Consider the following 21,551-nt stretch of genomic DNA (forward strand, 5'->3'; position numbering starts at 1 on the left):
TTCTGAACTTGTGCTGTATTTCATAATTTTGACAGCCAGCGTTGTAGCTCCAATTGTATAAAACATTAAAAAGACAGTGTCATGATGTCACATGGACAATCTGTGTGGATCTGACAGCTGCTATCTTGGTGCCTGTCTGCAGTTAAATTGTGTGACTCAGTGTGTCACTGAAAGCAAGAGCAGCTTGTCTGGCGCTGGCCCTCCTGTGGTTTCCTCCCTCTCCGGAAATCATCAAATTAAAAAAAAAAAAAAAAAGAAACCTGTTAGCAATGTCTGATCATTGTGCTTTTCAAAAATGGCTGCTGCAACCAGATGCTCCTTTTGGCAACCACTCATGTAAACTAGAATAATAATATTACAAACAAAACCATTTAAAAAATAGAAGAAAATGAATTAATGAAATAGTCAAGAATCAGATGAATGAAAGATGAATGGGTGCCCTCTTATTCTGCTGATTCTATATGAAGTGCAGAGGTCTGTAGAACTACCCATGAAGAGACGTGATCGTGCCCTAGAAAGCTTATCACCAGGCTATCTTTGGAACTGAAAACTAAGCATCTTTGCTGGTTTGTCTGTGTCAAAACACTAGTCAAGCTCCCCTTTCCTTTTTGGTTTGTTTTTGTATCCTATAACTTTGGCCCTGGTTAAGGTACTTAGGGGTCCTTTTATCAAGGTGTGGTAGGTTTGCAGTTACCACACATTTTTAATGCAAAAATGAACATGCAGTAACTGCAAAGCCTTTGAGATATATGCAGTGTGTTTTTACTAGCAAAAAAGGTGCCGGTACTCAAATGCCAGGCCACCCTTCAGGGGTGGGGTGATCACTGAGGGACCCATCCTAACCAGTCCCCTGCAAACAGTCACAGAATCTATGACAAGGCAGAATTGGTGTGTAGAACCTGAACTCTTTCATTAAAACTTGGGGTCCATGGGTCAGTTTTAGCAGACAATGGAAAAGGTGCCGGTACTCAGTACCCCCCAAGTACCCCCTCATAAAAAGCCCTGGATAAATGTAGGGGTGAGTTCAGCATCTGCCCTGCATTTATTGCAAAAAGCAGATGCTTACTGTACCACACGGAACTGCATTGCATTCAGTTGCAGAAAGCACGTGAGCAACCATGCTCCTGCATGTAACAAGGTGCAGGGCCAGTTGTAGATAAATAAATAAATTCTCAGCATGGCAGCATTCTGTCCTCTTCCACATCCTTTCCACAATCCCTCCAGTCTCACATGCTACCTCCCCCTCCGACAGCACCTAATCCTTACCCTACACCCCCGATCAAACCATAACAACCCCTCGCACATGCTCCCCACAACATACTGACCCCCCCTTGCACCTGATGACAAAATACCTACCCAATCAACATAATCTAACCCCCTTTTAAATAAGCCCCGCCACCAAGGACAACCTCTCCCTCCTAGCCCAAACCTCTCCCATCCCTGAACTCCCAGGATTTACATGGGGATTAACATTGGTAGGGCTGTGGGTCTCAGGCAGTGGAGGTTCCCCTCTGCTGCAGCCCAGGTCAGTGCCTGAATCCAAAATAGTGCCAATGAGCCCTAACATAATGTAGTAGATGACAGCAGAGAAAGACCTGTACGGTCCATCCAGTCTGCCCAACAAGATAAACTCATGTATGCTAGTGGTAGTCTTGAAGTATTACCACCAAGGGTCATCCTTCTATACAAAGAGGCTTATATGGAAGCATCACCTCTAGCGGTAGTACCTTGTGACTATTGCTAGAAGCTATCGGCACCATTTAGGATTCAGGCACTGACCGGGGCGGCATCATAGGAAAATTGCTGCCTCACAAGACCCACTGCTATACCAATGTTGACTCTCAAGTGGGGGTGGGGCAGGGTCAGGCTATGGGGGGATGGGTTTGTCCTGGGGGAAACTTCTTGAAAGAGGGTTAGGATATGTCGATTCGGGGGGTTCTTGTGTCATCAAGTCTATAAGAGGAGTTTGAATTGTATGCGGAAATGGATAGGGAGCCAATGAAATACTCTATGCAGTGCTTCACATCTACATTGCCAATAACTCAGTAGCCCCATATTCACAGATTCAGTTTTGCATTTCCTTTTGGTTTGTGTCTAATGCTGTCCTTCACGTTATCTAGTTTTTTTTCCCCCTGAGCATCACATTGTGAGCTTTCTCTATTAATGGCCATGCACTAATTTCAAAGTAGAAATCCACTAAGATCTGCTTCACTGGTGATATGAGACAACTCAACAAGTAAAAAGTGAAGAAAACACAACACTCTCAGTTAACGGAGGAAAGAGATCTCGTAATACTGTGGCAATGATAACATACCGTACTTTTCACGGTTTCTTTGCAGCTCACAGTTAAAAAATAATCACCGATCAAAAAAACCTCCTGAAATATTTTTTGGTTTTGCACAACAACTATTAACTCAATCAACCTTGGCTCAATAGTAAAAATCTTAACTGATATTGTCCCAGAAACACATCACTGAAAATTAAACGGTGGACTTATCTGGAAGATGTGGTGTTCGTGTGAACGTAGGCTTAACCCCAGCTGTAAAGCGCAAATCAGTGCGGTCCCGGTGGACCCGTTTCGCAATAGCTTCATCAGGAAACCCACTGGTAGTGGCTGTAATGCTGCAAGATAAATAAAAGCAAGCATTAGCAAACACAAACTCCAGATCAAAAAACAAAACCAAGACTGGAAACACAGAAGTTACAAACAGCAGAGCATTGTGAACCAACTCTGACCTGCTGGAAAATGCTCGCTCCCCTATGAGTAGGGTTACCATTTTGTGTCCTCTGAAAAAGAGGACACATGTCACGCCCCTACCCCGCCCCCACCCCGCCTCATGCCACGCCCCCCGCCACGCCCCATGCCACGCCCCTTCAGGTCGGGTTCCGCCCCTACTCCCCCCCCCGTCGCATAATCCCCTCCCCCCATCACATACCCCCCCCCCCCTCACTTACGATCTAGCCCTGGTGGTCTAGTAGTGTCTTCTCTTCGGGGCAGGAAAGAGCCCCCTCTTTCCTGCCCGGAGCGCTGCCTCCCCTGTCTATCATCCTTCTCGGTCTGGCTGGGGATTCAAAATGGCCAACGAGAGTTGAAGCGGCCTCGCGAGAGTTCAACTCTCGGTGGCCATTTTGAATCCCCAGCCAGACCGAGAAGGATGATAGACAGGGGAGGCAGCGCTCCGGGCAGGAAAGAGGGGGCTCTTTCCTGCCCCGAAGACGTCACTAGACCACCAGGGAACATGGTAAGGAAGGGGAGAGGACGGGAGACCAGGTGACCCACGGCGCCGACGATCGCCCGCCCACCGCACGCACGCGCCTCCCCGCACCTGCGCTCACGTTTGTCCAGAAATCCGGACAAACGTGGGCGCGGGCAAAATCCGCCGGACGCCCCGGACATGTCCTCAAAAAGAGGACATGTCCGGGGAAATCCGGACGTATGGTAACCCTACCTATGAGTCACATGCACTAATTTCCCATTAGCGCATAGATATTAGCATGCGAGCCCTTACTGACATTATTCTCTAGGCAGTAAGGGCTCCCGGGCTAACCATGTGCTAATTAGTTAGTGTACAGTGATCTAACTGTGCTAATTGATTAGTGCTGGGCATGCTTACTTTTCACCCTCAGACCTGCTCCCAATGCAAAAAAAAGTTTTCTATTTTTTAGTGCTTGAGTGGCAAGCGCTGAACACCAAACTACCATGAGATGCCTGAGCATGCCTTGGGGTAGCGCCTTTTACCCTGCGGTATGCATGCATTAGTACTTACCACAGCTTTGTAAAAGTACCCCTTTGGCTGCAGATATCACAAGACCCCACAGTTACCCACATGGGGAAAAGCATTCAGCCTAAGGGGATTCTACTCTTCTTCAAATGTACAGTAGCATACATTATTCAATGCAAAAATATCTGTTTTGCAAGGTCTACCCTACTGGCTCAACTCTGCAATGCATCAAAACCTTACATCACAATGGACATTGCATATTCCTTATTTCCTTGACCCTTATTGTACTTGTATACCCTTACCTTACCTGACCCTTATTTTATACTGTATTTGTTTAACATCTACCGGACCTGGCGATCGCCTTTACGGTATTATGTAAGCCACATTGAGCCTACTAATGGGTGGGAAAATGTGGGATATAAATGTTACAAATAAATAAAATGTGGAGATAGAGGCATAGGCGCCCGGTATAGGAGGCTTGGGGAGGCTAAGCCTCCCCAGCCAAAGCGACGGTGGTGTGCTGGAACAGGCTCGCACCGAGCCGGCTCTCCTCCCTCCCCCCTTCCCTCCGGATCCGGTCACCAACCTGATTCGTCGAATTCTTCGAGGCAGGCAGTCTTGCCTGCCCGCCCCGCTGCCAGCGCTGACTCCCCCCGCTGGCGCTGCCGGCGTTCGCACTTTAAAAATGGCCACCGAGACTTCCAGAGGCCTCGCGAGACTTCTGTAAGTCTCGGCGGCCATTTTGATGCGCGAACACCGGCAGCGCCAGCGGGGGAGAGTCAGCGCTCGCAGCGGGCAGGCAAAACTGCCTGCCCCGAAGAATTCGAAGAGTCAGGATCCGGAGGGAGGGAGGAGAATTATCGGAACAATTCGGGAGGGGGTAGCAGGGGAGAGAAGGGAGTCGCTGGGCATGGGTGGATGGAGGGGAGAGAACCAAGGGTCACGCTGGGTATGGGTGCATGCAGGGGAGAGGAGGGTCACTGCTGGACATGGGTGGATGGAGGGAGGGCAGAGGAAGGAGGGTCACCGGGCATGGGTGCATGCAGGGCAGGGGAGAGGAGGGTCACTGGACATGGGTGGATGGAGGGCAGGGGAGAGGAGGGTTGCTGGGCATGGGTGCATGCAGGGCAGGGGGAGAGGAGGGGAGAGAGAAGAAATGCTGGACATGGATGGAGGGGAGGGAAAAGTGAGGAAGGAGATGAGATGAGGGAAAAGGAAGAGAGGAGAAAAACTGCACATGGATGAAGAAAATAGGCAGAAGCTGAGGACCAGAAATGAAGAAGAAAGGCGGAAAGTAAAAGAAATAAATGGAAAGGAAGCCCTGGAAACGGAGTTAAGAGGACAGATAGCAGCAGAATCGGATACTGGGCCAGCATGATCAGAAAAACAAAGTCACCAGACAACAAAGGTAGAAAAGATCATTTTATTTTCATTATAGTGTTTGGAATATGTCCACTTTGAGAATCAGGTGCTCAACATTAAAAGTTTATATTTATTTACTTATGTATGGCATTTTATCCCACATTAAACATGAATTAGGATGTTTTGTGGCTCTACATGAGAATTGTGATATTATGATCCCTTGTTTCATATTGTTGACGGTCTGCATTTTCCGTATGGGTGGTATATTGGTGTATTAGGTTCTGCCCAGTGTAATATTTATGGTACAGTAAGGTTCTGAGTGTGTTTTTGCACAAAGTTGTGCATAGTGTTTTGCGGTTGAGCGATTGTGGTTAGTATGTGCTTTGAGCAACCACTTTAGTCTTTGACATATGATACATAGCTAATATCTAAATTTAATAAAAGGTATTAATTGTGACTTTTATTTTTATTTTTTTTTCTGTGTATTATCAGACATTTATGGATTTAAGCTCCACCCCTGGCCCCACCCTAACCCCGCCCCCTTTAGCCTCCCCAAACAGTTGGGCCACCGACCGCCTATGGATAAAGGCTATATTGGAGAAACAAAAAAAGCACACCAGCGCCTTCAAGACTGGGACAATGACAGGAAATGTATTCAAAGGATAACCCCAGAATTACATTGGGTCTGATCAGCAAAAAAAAATATGTTATCTTAAGCTTCCTTTCAAACTTGAATAGGTCAATTCTTGTTTGCATTGGGTCATATCTAGTGGCTGAGCTCCTTTTACTAAGAGGTGGTAAGCCTAACTTGGGCTTACTGCTTGCTGCACAGGACGTACCACAGGAGCCTGGCGGTACTTCCCACCCCTAGCGCACCATCATTTCCGGCACTACAAAAATGTATTTATTTTTGTAGCGCCAGAGTGTACCCGGTGGTAATTGGGCAGTGCCGTGCACTGCCCAGTTCCTGCCAGGTTAACACGGGTGGTGGTCAGGGCTCCCCCTGAAATGGCCATGAGGCAAGTAACCACGCGGCAAGTGCTTTACTTGCACGGCCATTTCCTGCAGGAAGGCGAGACTTCCCTTTTACCAGCTGCGGTAAAAGGGGGCCCTCGGCGCGCATGTAAAATACACACTGATGCCAGCGCCGCCCCCCCCCCCTTTTGCCGCATCTTGGTAAAAAGGGGTCCCTTTGTCTGGTGTCTGCAAAATAACATGCAACATTTACAGTGGTGGAAATAAGTATTTGATCCCTTGCTGATTTTGTAAGTTTGCCCACTGACAAAGACATGAGCAGCCCATAATTGAAGGGTAGGTTATTGGTAACAGTGAGAGATAGCACATCACAAATTAAATCCGGAAAATCACATTGTGGAAAGTATATGAATTTATTTGCATTCTGCAGAGGGAAATAAGTATTTAATCCCTCTGGCAAACAAGACCTAATACTTGGTGGCAAAACCCTTGTTGGCAAGCACAGCGGTCAGACGTCTTCTGTAGTTGATGATGAGGTTTGCACACATGTCAGGAGGAATTTTGGTCCACTCCTCTTTGCAGATCATCTCTAAATCATTAAGAGTTCTGGGCTGTCGCTTGGCAACTCGCAGCTTCAGCTCCCTCCATAAGTTTTCAATGGGATTAAGGTCTGGTGACTGGCTAGGCCACTCCATGACCCTAATGTGCTTCTTCCTGAGCCACTCCTTTGTTGCCTTGGCTGTATGTTTTGGGTCATTGTCGTGCTGGAAGACCCAGCCACGACCCATTTTTAAGGCCCTGGCGGAGGGAAGGAGGTTGTCACTCAGAATTGTACAGTACATGGCCCCATCCATTCTCCCATTGATGCGGTGAAGTAGTCCTGTGCCCTTAGCAGAGAAACACCCCCAAAACATAACATTTCCACCTCCATGCTTGACAGTGAGGACGGTGTTCTTTGGGTCATAGGCAGCATTTCTCTTCCTCCAAACACGGCGAGTTGAGTTCATGCCAAAGAGCTCAATTTTTGTCTCATCTGACCACAGCACCTTCTCCCAATCACTCTCGGCATCATCCAGGTGTTCACTGGCAAACTTCAGACGGGCCGTCACATGTGCCTTCCGGAGCAGGGGGACCTTGCGGGCACTGCAGGATTGCAATCCGTTATGTCGTAATGTGTTACCAATGGTTTTCGTGGTGACAGTGGTCCCAGCTGCCTTGAGATCATTGACAAGTTCCCCCCTTGTAGTTGTAGGCTGATTTCTAACCTTCCTCATGATCAAGGATACCCCACGAGGTGAGATTTTGCGTGGAGCCCCAGATCTTTGTCGATTGACAGTCATTTTGTACTTCTTCCATTTTCTTACTATGGCACCAACAGTTGTCTCCTTCTCGCCCAGCGTCTTACTGATGGTTTTGTAGCCCATTCCAGCCTTGTGCAGGTGTATGATCTTGTCCCTGACATCCTTAGACAGCTCCTTGCTCTTGGCCATTTTGTAGAGGTTAGAGTCTGACTGATTCACTGAGTCTGTGGACAGGTGTCTTTCATACAGGTGACCATTGCCGACAGCTGTCTGTCATGCAGGTAACGAGTTGATTTGGAGCATCTACCTGGTCTGTAGGGGCCAGATCTCTTACTGGTTGGTGGGGGATCAAATACTTATTTCCCTCTGCAGAATGCAAATAAATTCATATACTTTCCACAATGTGATTTTCCGGATTTAATTTGTGATGTGCTATCTCTCACTGTTACCAATAACCTACCCTTCAATTATGGGCTGCTCATGTCTTTGTCAGTGGGCAAACTTACAAAATCAGCAAGGGATCAAATACTTATTTCCACCACTGTATCTTATCTACCAATTCTGTTTACCTGCAAGTCAATAGTTAAGCCTAATTTTCCTGAAAATATATTCGCAGGGCTGGCTTCTGGAAAACCGTGTCACGCAATATACCAGTGTACAGCTTTTAGTGTTATTTATTTGCATGTTTGTTTTGTGCCAAGCACGGAATAATAAACATAATGCTAGCCAGTGTTACAGTGGTATTTATCAGTAGGATCACTTAAGTTTATCCGTAACTGTCATGTAAAGGATACAAGGATTAATGGCCAGTTCAAGGACTGCTTCATTATATGCACACTCCACGGCTAGCAGTTTAAAACGCCATGCAACATGATTCCATCTGTCTAGAAAGTAATACTTGGAAATAATGGGTTATAGTCAGAGAACCTCATGGGTAAAGAGAGCAAAAAAGCTTTTAAATTTCCCTCCACCTTTGGTTTCCTTTATCTCCATAATTTATATTCGGCATGGCCGCTACTGCACCAATAAAACTGTCAGATATGAAATTGATAGCATAATTACCTTTCCCCATGCCAGGTCAGACATCAGTAGAGATATATCGCTCTCCAAAACCGCTTACAGTAAAATATTTCATCTAAAAACAAGCTAGAAGTGCATCCTTGGTGCTTAATGGTGCCTAACCTTGTTTTGAAATTTTTTTTTTTAACATGAGTCAAGGGGACGTCTGTTTCTCGTGAGTTCTGATTTGTGCTCTGTCACTGCCTTTCTCTTAGAGAATGACACGGGGACGGGGAACTGCAGTAACTGCGGATATGGGGACAGAGCTCACGGGGACGGGGCGGGGACAGATCCCATAGGGACGGGGTGGGGATGGGGATAGAACCCATAGGGATGGGGACATACTTTGTCCCCGTGTCATTTTCTAGTTGGAAGGGTGGTGATGGGAAGGAGGGTTATTATAGCTGCTCATTGTTGTTATTGTTTTCTATTTGTAATTTATACACAACAGTTGCACAGCATATTGTTCCTTTTTATACTTTAATAAAAAGATTTAAATATAAAATCATAAGTGTTCAAGGCTTCTGTAGATGAGGACAGAGCTCGCGGGGACGGGGTGAGGACAGGGACAGAACCTGCGGGGACAGGGTGGGGACGGAGACAGAACCTATGGGGAAGGGGCGGGGACAGAGACAGAACCTACGGGGACAGGGTGGGGATGGAGACAGAACCCACGGGGCGGGGACGGGGCCAAACTTTGTCCCCGTGTCATTCTCTACTTTCTCTGAGGTTCTGAGCAATCGATGAAATATCTAACTTTCGTGAATCCCTGAAGACGTATCTCTTCAACAAGGCCTACAAAGAGAACCCATAGCTTAACTATACTACCTCACCAATCCACCCCAGTCTGAAAGTCATCTTTCTAAATCTATTTTCTTAGAACTTCTTTCCCATCCTTAATCTCTTTGCATCACCAATTGTATCTGATATCCTGGAATGGCAATGCCATAATAGATCTCTGTAAGCCACATTGAGCCTGCAAATAGGTGGAAAAATGTGGGATACAAATGCAATAAATAAATAAATAAATAAATTTACTGTACCTCACAACTGAGATTGCAAACCTGTACAGTATTGGGACAGTGCTCGACACCCTACTACCCAACTCCCACTGGGGGAAAAATTACATTAGCATCCTGTCCAAAGCAGGAGGAGTAAACCTTTAGTTTAAAAAAAAATGCAGAATTATCCCTTTTCCGCCACCTGAAAAACATCCTCTCTGGGCCTCAATTTATTCTTCCGTAGTATTCAGTGATGTTCTGCCTTTACCTTTCAACCCTTGTAAGGTCCAGTAACCAGATCACTGTTATATAACTGCTGGTAAGAGAGAGATTCAGTGGCACCAACCAGATGGTGTTGCTGAATATGATCTCAGACCACCTCGGCACTATTGAAACAGCCCAAGAAAAAACAGAAGCGCCAAACTCCACACTTTGCAATGCAGAAACAACACAGATAACATACAGCTCTGCTCAAACTCCACCCACAGACCACCCTGGCACTGTCAGAATAATAGAAACATCACAGTGGAGATGACAAGGAATAAATGGTGCACTAAAGATCTTTAATAAACATCTTCATGGAAATACGACTCGACGCGGGCCAAGTTTCGACTTGTATCTGGATACCCCAGTGACCCTACGTAAACCTGCTCACCCAGAAACACAGCATGCCTATTGATCGTACTGGACAACACACAATCTTCATCCCTTCTGACCCTCCACAAATACCTCATTCGATCACTATACAACCTTGTATTTGCTATCAACCGACTGGGCAAACGCCTTGATGGTACTATGTAAGCCACATTGAGCCTGCAAACAGGTGGGAAAATGTGGGATACAAATGCAACAAATAATAATTATTATTATTTGTAGTGTTCTTAAGGTTTGGACTAGTTTATGGAGGACAAGTCCATAATCTGTTATTGAGATGGACATGGGGGAAGCCACTGCTTGCCCTGGGATTGGTAGCATGGAATGGTGCTACTAACTGGGTTTCTGCCAGGTACTTGTGAGCTGGCTTGGCCACTGTTGGAAACAGAATAGTGGGCTAGGTGGACCATTGGTCTGACCCAATGTGGCTGTTCTTATGTAACCTATTGGCCTGATATTCAGATCTTGGGAGTTAGCCAGGCTGACTCCTGTGGTGGGTGCTGAGCCCGGATATTCAATGCGGGTTATTTCAGTGACTGGCATTGAATATCTGGGTGTTTTTTGGCCAGTTTCAACTTAACCAGCCAAGCCAATATTCAGCACAGGCCGGTTAAAGATGAAACCAGTCAAATATAGGCCTGCTGTTTCGGTGGCCGAATTTGGCTACCACACTTAGCCAGCAGTGCGCTAACTGGCAATATTCAGCAGCACAGAACCAGGGATCTTCCGCTGAATACTGTTGGACAGCCGGTTAAATGGTTTTAAATATCAGGCAGATTGTCTCTACCACTGGTTTCGATCCAGTCTTTGGAAAACTCCTAACCAGCTTGGTCTTTAGGGTATTCAAAATGGATATACATAAAGATAGGTTTACATGTGATGCTTCCATTTATATCTCGTGCATATTCGTTGTGGAAGGCTTGAAAAACAATCTCATCAGATGGGGTTCAAGACCTGGGTTGAGAGCCACTGGCATATACATTATATCAATGTACTAAGGACCTCCAACCTTGTCGTTTACCATACTGAAAGAATATGAACATGGGTTATGCCTGTGTTTCATATTCATGGAACACTAATTTGAAACATAAATACAGGCTGTTTGTGTACTTTGTCCCAGTGGCGTTCCTAGGGCGGTTGACACCCGGGGCGGATCACCGATGCCCCCCCCCCCCCCGGCGAAACGACACCTCCCCAGGCGAAACGACACCCCCCCAGGTGCATTTTTACCTGCTGGGGGGGTGTCGCGCGCCTGTCGGCTTCATTCGTTCCATGCTCCCTCTGCCCCAGAACAGGAACCTGTTCTGGGGCAGAGGGAGCACGGAACAAGCGGAGCGGACAGGCATGCGGCACCCCCCCAGTGGCGTGTACCCGGGGCAGACCGCACCCACCGCCCCCCCCCCTAGGAACGCCACTGCTTTGTCCTATGGGACTTTTTTACTTTTTCTCATCTGGTTCTACTCGTTTCCCTCCCTGCCCCGTAGAGCCTCCCAACTGTATCCATCAAAGTATCGCCAGTAGTTCACACGTCTGTCTACAGTTCTTAGTGGCATAGGCACTTATTTTAGACGATCTAGGCATGCTTTAGATGTGCGTAAGCTGGCCTTTAGATACGTACATTGCAAATGCACATTACAAAGCCAGGATATCCACTTCTAAAACTCAAAAAAGTGCCTGTTGCAAGAGGATGTGTTCTAGGCATATTTGGGGGTGGAGTAGAGTGGGGTGAAAAAATAAATGTGCATTCCTAAGAAGGGGAATGAAAAGATCAATGTCAGGATTTACAGCTACTCCTCAAGACATCTAGGTTTTAGAAAGTGCTTGTCTCTCCCTTAATCCTCCAGTGTTTCTTGTCCCTCCCAAAAGCAATACCAGCCAAGGATATTGGGCTTTGGGGCAGTGTTGGAAAACATAGATGTGCATGTTTCTAAAATGGTTAACGTAGGGATGTATGTGCCAGCCCATAAGCATATGTGTTCTGAAATACCTGAACATACAAGTTTATGTTGCTGTGTTGTGTCTGTCAATATTTTTGGTGTTTATGAATCTAAAATGGATGCTTCAGCTGCATGTGAGCAGTGTATAAACATCCATTCTTTGATGTAGTTGAACATTAGAACAGGCTCTATGTTGGAAGATCAAGGGGAGATATGATAGAGGTCTATAAAATAATGAGTGGAGTTGAACGGGTAGATGTGAAGCTTCTGTTTATGCTTTCCAAAAATACTAGGACTAGGGGGCATGCGATGAAGCTACAAAGTAGTAAATTTAAAACGAATCGGAGAAAATGTTTCTTCACTCAACATTTAATTAAACTCTGGAATTCGTTGCCAGAGAATGTGGTAAAGGCGGTTAGCTTAACAGAGTTTAAAAAAGGTTTGGACGGCTTCCTAAAGGAAAAGTCTATAGACCATTATTAAATTGGACTTGGGAAAAATCCACTATTTCTGAGATAAGCAGTATTATTATTTATTGCATTTGTACCCCACATTATCCCATCTTTTTGCAGGCTCAATGTGGCTTACAGAGTGTTATTATGAAGTAGTCATTACAAGATCTTAAATATAATCAATAATAGGCTAAAGGTGAATGGGGATAAGGATGGAAAGGTGTTAAGTAAGGTAGTGTGAGAGGTGTTTTTTGATGCACATGAGTGGTTTAAGGAATGATTAGTTTCATTGAGGATTACTTTTGTAGGCTTTGTTGAAGAGATGTTTTGTACTTTTCTGGGATGTTGCCAGGTATTTGTGACCTGGATTGGCCACTGTTGAAAACAGGATGCTGGGCTTGATGGACCTTTGGTCTGTCCCAGTATGGCAATACTTATGTACTTATGGAACTTGAGAGATCCCAACCTGGACATTTCAATTCCAATTTCTATGTCCTTTCTAAAATGCCATTCTTAGGGCCAGAGTCTATAAATGGCACCCAAATTTAGGCACCAAAAAAATGCGCCCTGAGTGCTGTTCTATAACTGGTGCTCCATTTATAGAATAATGCATAGCGCTGGGATCCACCCCCAATTTTTAGGCACCAGGATTTACACCAACTGAAACCTGATGTAAATCCTCATTCCTAAATTAGGCACAGATCCCCCCCCCCCCCCGAATTCTATAATACTGCATGCATTTTTAGGGAACACCCCTGACCTGCCCATGTTCCTCCCATGGCCATGACCAGAGGCCCTGTTACTAAAGGGTTGGTGCACAGCAACAAGCTTGCCATGCAGTCATCTGGAACTACCGCAGGAGCCCGGCGGTAGCTCCCACCCTCAGCGCATGCCAATTCCAGCGTTACAAAAATATTTTCTAGTTTTGTAGCGCTGATAGTAATCGGGCAGTGCCACATGCTGCCCGGTTACCACCAGGTTAGCAAGGGACCCCTTACCGCCACCTCAATGGGTGGTGGTAAGTTCCCCTCCCCCCCGAAATGGCTGCGCAGTAAGTGGTTCACTTACCGCACAGCCATTTCTTTTCGGAAAAAAAAAGACAGCCTTTTACCCTCTGTAGTAAAAGGGGGCCTCAGCGCACGTCAAAAACAAGTGCTGACATTAGCGCAGGCCCCCTTTTACCGCAGCTTAGTAAAAGTACCCCTAAGAGATTTATGCACAGCAAGATGCCATAAATTCAAATTGTTGCCAATTAGCACTGATAATTGATTGTTAGCGCCTAATTACTGGCACTAATTGACTCATTACTCAATTAAATTGTGCGTGCACCCAAGTTTGCGCTCACAATTTTGAGCTCTATATATAGGATCCAGGGTATTTCTTTTTCATGCTATGTCCTGCAATGTCCATCATTATTTAATTTAAGTTACATTCTCGAGTTAATACTTTTCTGATTAATGAGAATTTGTTCTTGGTCAGGAAGCAATTTAATATTTAAGTCTATAAGTGGAGTAGGTGTGGGCGAGTTAATAATTGCCATTCCATCTGTTCAAAGTTTTAGGATGAGATGCTGCTATTTCCAGGCTGAAACATATTTTTCTACCCTGCTGAATTTGCTGGGCTCTGCGTACGATGTAAGAACATATGACAGGGTGGGATGTGAGCAACGAGAAGTCACATCTAAAGTGGGCTGCGAGTTACTCAGAAGGCACAGATCTGAGTGTTTACGAGCACCCGGCCCAGTGTATAGGAGAAACACTGGACTGTGGTGTTGCACGTGTAGGGGAGAATTTCTATAAATGGGAAGATTCGTTGTAAGCGTCAATTCTATGAAGGTCGCTTAGTGCTAAGCACATTAATAACTACCCCCCTCGAACCTCTTGGGACTTTTCAGATACTACAGTCGTTCTAGTGAGCATGAAGCCAAGAGTTCTCAAGGGTTAAGCCTTCCAGAGTAGTGGCTTTCAGGGAGCTCGCAGGCATTGAGCTGCTGCTTTATCACACATTGCAAAAAAAAACATGTTCCTATCATTAGAATGTCATCTAATTATGCAAGATATTGATAGTTTCTCACTTCTCTGACAAATCCATCTGTTTAGAACTTACAACATTTCACACTTTACAGACCAGCAGTGTCACCATGCAGCCAGTTAATTAGAGAGGGGCAGGAATGGCCTAAATTTTACTGCTACAGTCTAAAGCAGATTGTGATGAAAGATGATCTGTATCTCTAGGCTTGATGCATCCAAGCTTTATAGATTCCCCATTGGGTCAATCACATTAATTCTCTTTGTTTTATATTGCAAGAAAACAATGAAACTGAAATTCATTTTTTTCAGAATGTCAGTTTGAAATTCATTTTAACATGAATTTGGGGCTTTCTCGAAGTTATCACAGCTCCGTCGAACACCTTGCTTTCTGGGTGGGACTTTGGAGCTCTTTCTTCACTTTGAAGGAAATTGGGGGTGGCTCAGACTTTGGTAGGGATAATCCCATAGGGAGGTAGAACAAAACTGTCATGAAATACCTTTGGTCTTCCCCTAATACTCACTCAGGGTTAACCCTGTGGACAACTGGAATGTCCCATCAAACACTACACAAGTACAGGGTTAGAGCTTTGGATGCAAGCCATTTCCATCTTCACCTTTAATATTTCTACTCTCGCTGTTGGGTCTTCCAGTTCCTCTTACCACTACTGTTCCTCCCACTCTCCTGATACAGCTGTGACAGATTTCAGTCAGTGTGCCATGAGGGTCCACCAATTCTAGAGTCTGGTCTCCCACAAGACAACCTGATAAGTCCTCATTAGGAAAGGCGAGTTCATGGACTATGGCCATTGTGGTCCACTATCAGCCAACTGTCATCTTCTCCTTGTCAGTGGGTACCACGCCCTCAAATTTTTGCATCAGTGTACATGACTGTACTTTTTTGCATTGAATCTTAACTGTCAAGCTTTTTGAGATCACTTCTCATTCTGTCTATTCCTTCAGAGGGTGTCCATTTTATTGTAGACTAGGAAAAAAATGCCCTTTTCAGAACGCAATGAAACGGGCGCTAGCAAGGGGCCCCCTCCCTCCGAGCTACTTGCCTTGTTCGCCACAGTTTTCGTTTTGGCCCTCGAGTGTCATAGCTCCGCCCTCGACGTCATGACGTTTTGACGCGAGGGCGGTGCAGACACTCCAGGGCACACCGGATATCTCGGGCGCCTCAACTTCTGTGGAGGCTTCAGAACGTTGGGGTTGCCTTTTATATAGAGAGATTCTTATGTCAGCCACAAAAAAGGCAAACTTTTCCTTCTACAACTTCTGTAATATAACTTAAAAAAAAACATTCGACAGAACTGGCTATATGACATGCCTGGGGCACTCTATTAATCTCTTGCTTACATGTATCTAATTCATTAAGGGGCCCTTTTACTGAGCTGTGTAGGCGCCTATGCATGCCCAACGCAAGTCGATTATGAGTTACCGCCTGGCTACTGTGTGGCCCGTGTGGTAATTTCATTTTTGACACGTCTCTGCTACGTGCGCCAGAAAATATATTTTATTTTCTGGCAAGGGGCGAAAATCGAGCGGTAACTCTGACTTGACGCACGAAGGCGATTACCACATGGTTAACGCGAGAGACCTTACCGCTATGTCAATGGCTGGTGGTAAGGTCTCAGACCCAAAATGGACGTGCGCCAATTTTTATTTTGCCGCACGTCCATTTTCGGCAAAAATTTTAAAAAGGGCTTTTTTACAGGTGCACTGAAAAATGATCTTTGCACACCCAAAACACGTGCCTACACTAGCGCAGCCCATTTTTCGGCGCACCTTAGCAAAAAGGACCCCTTACATACTTCTAAATACTACATTCGTGATGCTATACAGCTCCTCTTTCCTACCCCAAAAGGCCTAAAATGTAAGAGTAGCTACACTTCTTCTTTTATGTATCAAGTCCCTCTTATTTGGAATGAACGTCTGCTAGAAATCACATCATTACAAAGTTATTTTCATTTTAGGAAAGCACTGAAAACTTATCTGTTCGAGCGATTCTTAACTGGTTGATCGACTGTATGAACCTTAACCGTCCTTTGTAATATTATATTTTTATTGTGTTTGTTTTATCATGATTGTTATTTTCCAGAAATTGTTGGTTCCCTTCAGATGTAATGCGCATGAAACCTAAATGGATGAGTGCGGAATTTAAGAGCGTATATAACGTAATGTAATGCTATTCTCAGAGTGATCCCCGGTCACTCCTGTCCCTTGTTGGCATTGGGTTCAAAATGACGTCGGCAACCCCTAACAGAAGTCTCATGGTACTACTGCTGCCACATAAGACCCTTTTAGTAGTACATACAGTCTGGGAACCAGGTGGATTAGCGCAGTTTACTTACCCAGAAACAGACCTGTTTTCTGCTCTCTAACCTGTACTTTGGAAGAATCGTGTATGTAAACGTCACATTTCACTGCTGTAGTTTTTCAGTCTGCTGAGTCACTCTAAGAAGAGAATTTGAATAGAAATTTCCAAGTGCTGATATTATAATGTGAACTAGTCAGACCACTGAGGTACTCTCAGAAATCTAATGTATGAAAGTCAATATTCTAAAGCACATATGAAGTCAGTGGCAGGGTCAATCGCATAAGTGCTTTTTTTTTTTTAATTGATGCCACTTGAATGAATAATTTTGACCATATAAATCGTTATGGGGCAATTCTTTAACTACGATTTACGTTTATAGTTTTATTAAATTTATTATACCGCTCTAACTGGCGAGCAGAGCAGAGCAGAGCAGAGCAGTGTACAAGCTAATTAAAAGCACACAGTCAAAAAAAAAAGAGGAGGAAAAAGACTACAGTTTTTCATAGGACAGTAAAACCATTCATACAAAAATAAAGTGGGACAGATTGAAGGGTAGGGGAACATCGACAATGCATATATATAAAAGGCAAGACCAACGTTCTATGAAGCCTCCAGCCGGAAGTGTGAAGCGCCAGAGATATCCGGTTTCCCCATGAGTGAAGGAAAACAGCACAGCACGAAATCCCTCTCTCTGTAACAGTGAAGGACTCAGAGGGGGAGGGGAGAGAGATGCCCTCACTCTCTCTGTAACACAAACACAGAACAGCAGGAAACTTAACACTGAAGGACTGGACTCCAAGGGGGGAGGGGGAGGGAGAGAGAGAGAGGGCAGAGGGCAGGGACACACACTCCCACATGCACACTCTGAAGAAAACCTTGCTAGCCCCCCCCCTCCCCCCCGGTTTCATTTGCATCAGAAACGGGGCTTTTTTACTAGTATATGTATAACAGAGACTAATTTAAGTGCCCAATATACACACATTAGAGTTTTTATACGATACTCATTTATGTCGGCATCTACATTCCAACATTTAGGTGTGCCCACTTAAAGCCATGCCAATAGCAGGAGTAAATGGGGCACTTTAGTGCGTAACTTATAGTATTCTGTAAGTTGTGCAATTAAGTGTTGGGCACACCCAAACCCCGCCCATGTTCCTCCCCCTGTGAATGTCCCATTGCATTTACATGCAAAGGCAGTTGTGTGATTCTGTTATAGAATACCACTGAGAGTGCAGCAGGCACCTATGCATGAAACTGTCAGTCACTTGTGTAAGTGATATAACTTATGTGTGCAATGTTGACTATATACTAATTGGATATATAGTCAACATTATCCATCTGAAAAGGGTAAACGCAGGAGAGGGAAACAAAAGTACACTCACGCCACAGCAGGGAACAAAAATAAAGGAGCCTTCAAGGCAGGGGGCATCAACTCAAGTTTATTGAACAGATCCAACATGGTTTGTGTTTCAGCAGAAACTGCCTGCATCAGGGGTCTAAATATTAAAAACATAAATATACATAAAAGTGTCTATACCTTTAAAAACAAAGAAAATATACTAAAGGCCTCTTTTACCAAGCCGCATCAGCAATTCTCAGCATGGCAAATGAGAGGAAGCCTATTCAGTTCCTTTGGGCGTCCTCTCATTTGCCACGCGGAAATTGCTAGTGTGGCTTTGTAAAAGATGGGATGATTTTGATTCTTACAATAATATAAAATCACTAAATAAATAAGTAAAAGATAAACACAAAATAAAATAAAACCCAATATTAATCCGTAGTATAAAAAGATTTTTTTAATGGGATCTGCATTGGAGCACATACCTTGCTTGAGCTACTGCAGAAATGTCCAAAAATTGCATAAAAAAGCAATGAAACACTGCTCAATCTGAGAAAAAAAAAAAAGGGGGGGGGGTCAAAGAACATAAAAATACTGATGTTTGAATTTCTTAAAATAGATATATTGAAATGGTGCATGACATAATGCTGACAAAATCATAAACATATTATATCAAGATAGCCAATACTAAGAGCGACCAATTGGACATGATGAATCAACGGTGTTTTTAACATTTAGACCCCTGACGCAGGCAGTTTCTGCTGAAACACGGACCGTGTCGGGTTTGTCCAATACACTTGAGTTGATGCCATCTATCTTGAAAGCTCCTTATTCTTTTGTTCCACCATCTGAATAGGGAACAGGATTTGGAGTGTTTTGGGGCAGCAGAACCTAACCGTATACCTTATACATCTGAGCATGATACTCAGCCAGTAAACATACAAGTTAGACATTAGGCAGGGTAGCTGCACAAATAATTGAAATATCTAACTTAAATGTGTGAAATTATTCATGCAAATTCAAAAGGGAACATCACTGAATATGCCTAAAATTCAAAATCATCTAAGCTAGACATTTCAAGTTATTTCACCTTCTCTTCCCATATTAACTAGCTATGGAAGAAAACACTATTCAAAATGAAACAGCTACGTCTAGTCAGATCATTCTTCAACCAAAAAGCCTTTACACTACTAGTCCAAATGTTAGTTCTACCTCACTTGGATTACTGTAATGTTCTACTTCTTGGTTTTAAGTGTCCTAGTGGCCAGGGTGGTGGACTTTGGTCCTGAGGAACTGAGTTTGATTCCCGGCACAGGCAGCTCCTTGTGACTCTGGGCAAGTCACTTAACCCTCCATTGCCCCAGGTACAAAATAAGTACCTGAATATATATTAACCGCTTTGAATGTAGTTGCAAAAACCGCAGAAAGGCGGTATATCAAATCCCATTTCCATTTCCCTATTTGAGTGGAGGAGTGGCCTAGTGGTTAGGGTGGTGGACTTTGGTCCTGGAGGAACTGAGTTCGATTCCCACTTCAGGCACAGGCAGCTCCTTGTGACTCTGGGCAAGTCACTTAACCCTCCATTGCCCACCACATTGAGCCTGCCATGAGTGGGAAAGCATGGGGTACAAATGTAACTAAAAAAAAATATATCAGAAAAAACTGCAAATCATACAGAACACACAGCTGCTAGTCTAATATACAGACTGAATAGATATACTAGTGTTTCAACTCATCTTAACAAACTGCACTGGCTTCTCATAGCAGAAAGACTCAGGTTCAAAGCAGCTTGTTTAGTTTTTCAAATCTTACAGGGTTTCACCTCTGAACTGCTGACTAAGACCACTTCGCTATGTTTGGTCCAGTCTAACAGACTGAAAGAACAACTGATGCTAGCATCACCGTTTCAAAAGATTTTTAGCTCTCTATTCCCTGTATTTGGAGTTAAAATATGGAACTCTCTTCCTATTGCTATCAGAACAGAAAACAGCTACCTTAGCTTCAGGAAGAAGCTAAAACCCTTTGTCTTCCCAAAGGCTGCTTCATAACAATCCATTGACTTCTACCTCCTATTATCATCCATTATCCTTTCCTTAATGGTTTTAGTCTCATGCATTAATCCAGTAGTCTTTAATGTTTCTCATACCTCACACTAACATTATCGGCTTTTATCTCACCTAGAATGTAAACTGCACTGAACCCTGGAAAGGGGATATTAGCGGTATACAAGAATTGACTTGATATGTTGGCCATGTCTTTTATCCTACCAATGGGTTGGACTTCAGGCTCATCAGCAAACACCCACCTTTATCAAACTAAGGGCCTCTTTTATCAAGCCGTGCTAACGATTCCCAGTGCAGCAATGCCGACAAAGCCCATTCACTTTGAATGGGCTCCATCGGCATTGCTGCGCGGGAACCGCTGCACGGCTTGATAAAAGAGGCCCTAAAAATATGTGCCCAGTACCAACATTTCCAAATTGACCATGATAGTAACCTAGTAAAAGACAACAGAGACCGGGAGGGCTTTGATTGGAGAGACTTGAGATCAGTGGGAGCTTGTGTTTGAAAGGTTGGGATTTTCATCAGGAGCTTGAGATGGTGGGGTTGGGGTGATCATCAGGGCTTGGGGATCCAGATCGGAGGGTTGGGGGTGGGGTGGTGTGATCATCAGGGGTGAGGGAGTAGCACCGTGGTCTCTTTAAGATGTAGCCTGTGAGCATCAGGTTATGGCTTTGAGATCCAAAGCTCCTGGGCTGGTGGAATAATGCAGGTTGGTGACTCCTGTGGTAAATCAAGATGTGGTAAGAGCTCACTTTTTACCACACATTGAGGGGCATTTTCGATGTGATGTCTAAATCCAACTTTGGATGTTTTGCTCTAAACGTCCAAAATTCAAGTAGGGAACATAGCCATTTGCAAAACAGAAAAATGTCTATCTTTTGTTTTTGAAAATGGCTATTTGCTAGATGTTTAGTGCTCTGTGTGTTTATCTTTGTGATCTATTTTCAAAAAAAAAAAAAAAAAGTCCAACTTAAAAATGCACAAAATCAAGCCATTGGGATGTAGGAGAAACCAGCATTCTTAGTAGACTGGTCACACAGAAATCCCAGGAGAGCAATGGGGCACCCTAGGAAGCACTGTTATGGACGTCGTATAAATGCTCCTAGGTACACAACTCACTGTTGCTCCTAATCTTTTCTGCTTGCCCCCCCCCCCCCCCCAAGGATGCTAGGAATTATTAAGAAAGTGATGGTGAATAGCACCGAAAAAAACTATAATGCCTCTGTATCGCTTCATAGTGTGACCGTACCTTGAGTATTGCGTTCAGTTGTGGACATCATATCTCAAAAGAGATATGGTGAAATTAGAAAAGGTTCAAAGAAGAGCGACCAAAATGATG

The 21,551-nt window shown here is 44.5% G+C and overlaps 1 protein-coding gene across 1 annotated transcript in view; it reads left to right on the forward strand.

Moving 5' to 3' along the window:
• SYT17 (synaptotagmin 17) overlaps positions 1-21,551 on the forward strand; it is a 124,131-nt gene that overhangs the window by 88,678 nt on the left and 13,902 nt on the right. The window lies entirely within an intron of this gene.

This window comes from Microcaecilia unicolor, chromosome 8 (assembly GCF_901765095.1).
Source record: "Microcaecilia unicolor chromosome 8, aMicUni1.1, whole genome shotgun sequence".
Taxonomy (NCBI): Eukaryota; Metazoa; Chordata; class Amphibia; order Gymnophiona; family Siphonopidae; genus Microcaecilia; species Microcaecilia unicolor.